Genomic DNA, 4,025 nt, shown 5'->3' with positions numbered 1-4,025 from the left:
TCAATGCTCCTCTAGTGTTCTCTCGGATGATGAATTACATCTTCAACCCCTATACCAATGAATTAGTTCTGGTGTATCTCGATGATATCTTGGTCTTCTCCAAGAATAAGCAGGATCATGCCAAACATTTGCGATTGGTGCTCGACAAGCTCAGAGAGTATCAATTCTATGCGAAGTTCTCCAAATGTGAGTTTTGGCTCGATGAAGTTCTTTTCCTTGGTCACATCATCTCTGCCAAGGGCATCGCTGTTAACCCCGAGAAGGTATCCGCAGTTGTGGATTGGGAACCTCCTCAAAATGTCAAGCAGCTTCGAAGTTTTCTTGGTCTTGCAAGCTATTGCCGAAGATTCGTTGAGAATTTCTCCAAGATTGCAAAGCCTCTTTCCAACCTCCTACAGAAGCATGTGAAGTATGTCTGGTCTCCTGAGTGTGACGTTGCTTTCAACACTCTCAAAGAGAAACTAGTCACAGCTCCTGTCTTGACTCCTCCTGATGAATCCAAGCCGTATGAAGTTTTCTGTGATGCTTCTCTCCAAGGTCTCGGTGCTGTGTTAATGTAAGAGAAGAAAGTTGTGGCCTATACCTCTCGGCAGTTAAAGCCCAACGAGAAGAACTACCCCACTCACGATCTTGAGTTGGCGGCAGTTGTCCATGCATTAATAACATGGAGACATCTCTTGTTGGGAAGACAAGTGGACATTTTCACCGATCACAAGAGTCTCAAGTATATCTTCACTCAGCCCAACCTCAACCTCAGGCAGACTCGATGGGTCGAAATGATTCAAGAGTACAATCCGAGTATCGAATATACTCCAGGCAAGGCTAATGTCATTGCAGATGCTTTAAGCAGGAAGGCTTATTGCAACATCTTAATTCTCAAGCCTTTCCAACCGGATCTTTGTGAAGCCTTCCGCAAGCTGAATCTCCAAGTTGTTCCTCAAGGCTTTCTTGCCAACCTCATAGTCTCTCCTACTTTGGAAGATCAAATTCGTGAGGCACAACTCCTTGATGCCATGGTGAAGAAGGTGAAACGTGGTATCGACAAGGGTCTTTCCAAATACAAGTGCTATCGCATTGATGACAGAGACACTTTGTTCTTCGAGGACCGGATTGTGGTTCCTAAAGGTGATCTAAGGAAAGTCATAATGAACGAGGCGCACAATTCTCTCCTATCCATTCATCCTGGAAGTACGAAGATGTATCATGACCTCAAGCAGTCGTATTGGTGGACTCGAATGAAGCGAGAAATTGCTCAATTCGTGAATGAATGTGATGTCTGTCGAAGAGTGAAAGCAGAACACCAACGACCAGCTGGTCTCCTCCAACCTCTTGCTATCCCAGAGTGGAAGTTTGATCATATCGAAATGGACTTCGTGACTGGTTTTCCAAAGTCCAAGCGCGGAAATGACGCTATCTTCGTTGTTATCGACAAGCTCTCTAAAGTGGCTCATTTCCTTCCAATCAAAGAATCCATCACAGCAGCTCAGCTGGCAGAGCTTTACACCTCCAGAATTGTCTCCTTGCACGGCATTCCACAATTGATTTCTTCAGATCGTGGAAGCATCTTCACCTCTAAGTTCTGGGACTCCTTCCAGAAGGCCATGGGCACTAACATTCGCTTCAGCACAGCTTTCCATCCTCAAACTAGTGGCCAAGTCGAGCGAGTCAATCTAATTCTTGAAGATATGCTCAGGGCTTGTGTCATTTCCTTTGGCATGAAATGGGAAGATTGTCTTCCTTATGCTGAATTCTCCTACAACAACAGCTTCCAAGCAAGTTCGGGCAAGGCCCCATTCGAGATTCTCTATGGCAGAAAGTGCCGTACTCCTCTCAATTGGTCAGAGACTGGTGAACGCCAACTTCTTGGCAATGACTTAATCACTGAAACTGAAGAGATGTGTAAAGTCATCCGTGATAATCTCAAAGCCGCGCAATCGCGTCAGAAGAGCTACTATGATAGTAAGCATCATGATTTGGCTTTCGAGATCGGAGACCATGTCTACCTCCGCGTCTCTCCAATGAAAGGCACTCGTCGCTTCGGTATCAAAGGGAAGCTGGCCCCTAGATACGTGGGTCCTTTCAAGATCATTGGCAAAAGAGGCGACCTCGCCTATCAACTTGAGCTTCCTTCCAACTTCGCGAACGTGCACGATGTGTTCCACGTGTCACAGCTCCGCAAGTGCTTCAAGACGCCTGAGCGCACTATCAACTTCGAAGAGATTGACCTCCAAGAAGATTTGTCTTATCATGAGCACCCCGTTTCTATTCTTGAAGAAACTGAGCGCAAGACTCGCAACAAGTCTATTAAATTCCTGAAAGTGAAGTGGTCGCACCATTCCGACCGGGAAGCCACCTGGGAACGCGAGGACCATCTCCGTTCCGAATATCCGGAGTTCTTTCAGTCCTAGATCTCGGGACGAGATCCTCTCGTAGTGGTGGAGTGTTGTAACACCCCGCATGTAACTTGCCATATTTGTAACTCCGACTCTTGCCATTTTCGGCTGTGTTATGATTTTCCCTCCGTTGTCGGGTTTTGTCTTTCGTTTTGTATTTTGTCATGTCATGCATTTTCATATCATGTCATCATGTGCATTGCATTCGCATACGTGTTCGTCTCTTGCATTCGAGCATTTTCCCCGTTGTCCGTTTTCCAATCCGGCGCTCCTATCTCCTCCGGTGCACCCCTCTTGTTTTCATTCGTGTGCGTGTGTCAAACTTTCTCGGAATGGACCGAGGCTTGTCAAGTGGTCTTAATATACCACCCGGAGACTACCGGTCAAGTTTCGTTCCATTCGGAGGTCGTTTGGTACTCCAACGGTTAACCGGGCATCCGCAAAGTCCATTTGAGTGTCCAGAAAAACCCCCTCTAAAACCAGCCCAAAACCCACCAAACTCTCTTCCATGCTCTAGGTCGTTCGATCACGATCGTGTGGGCAAAAACCGCACCTCATTTGGAGTCTCCTAACTCACTCTACCTATTTATATGTGGGCATCCCGAAAAACGGAATCGCTGACGAAACCCTAGCTTCTCCACCGCGCGCCGCCGGACGAAATCGCCTGCCGACGGACACGTCCGGATCCTCCACCGCGCCGGCCGGCCCGGCCCGCCACGGGCCCGCCGGCCCGCACCGCCGCCGCCCGACGCCGCCTGCCCGCGCCGCCGCCGGCTCGCCCCCGCCTCGCCCCGCCGCCTACGCGCCGGAGCCACGCCGCCCCGCCGCCGGCCGGTCCCGCCGCGGCCGCCCGCCGCCGCCCGCCGCCTCCCCGCCACCGCCCGCCGGCGCCACCTCCGGCCGCGCCTCCGGCCTCTCCTCCCCTCCCGCCGGCGAGCCGCGCTGCCGCCCTCTCCCTCCTTCCTCGCCGGCCGACGAGCTCGAGCTCGAGGAGCTCCCTCGATCGGATCTGGTAATAGCCCCCGTTGACTTCTCCTCGACCCGTTTTTTTTCTGTTAAGTCACTATTTTTTCTCAGCAAGTGCTCCTGTTCCCGATGCCATAATTCTGTGCATGTAGCTCCGATTCGCGCGTGTAATATGTCAAGTTGTTCGCCTCGTGATGCTCTTCATTTTGTTCAATTGCACCAAGTTCATTAGAGGTCATCTTGATGCCCAAATCTCTGTTGGAAGAGGGCTAGTTGCTGTTATTCTCTGGTTCTTATCAGAACTGGGAGATTTGTCATTTTTGTATCATTTATTCTGTGCATCTTTTCAGCATGAGCTCTACATGTGTTTTGAAGTATGCCATGCCATCTTTTCAGTGGTGTAGTCCATGTATTTTTGTGATCTCTGTGGTGACTAGCACAAGCATGCAAAGTAGGCCCCGTAATATTTCTGATTTCAGGGACAGTGATTTCTCCAAGTCCTTGTCTGCTGTAATTTTGTTGCCATGTAAACTTGATGCTACAGAGAGATCCATGCATATTTTGGAGATGTTCAGTAAGGATGTTTTGTAGCTATAGTTGTAATTGATCCATTCCTGCAATTTTTTTTGCAATTATGGAGTGACATAGCATGACTCAATCTTGCTC

The sequence above is a fragment of the Aegilops tauschii genome, chromosome 2 (assembly GCF_002575655.3).
Source record: "Aegilops tauschii subsp. strangulata cultivar AL8/78 chromosome 2, Aet v6.0, whole genome shotgun sequence".
In the NCBI taxonomy this organism is placed as follows: domain Eukaryota; kingdom Viridiplantae; phylum Streptophyta; class Magnoliopsida; order Poales; family Poaceae; genus Aegilops; species Aegilops tauschii.
This window is presented reverse-complemented; position numbering follows the sequence as displayed.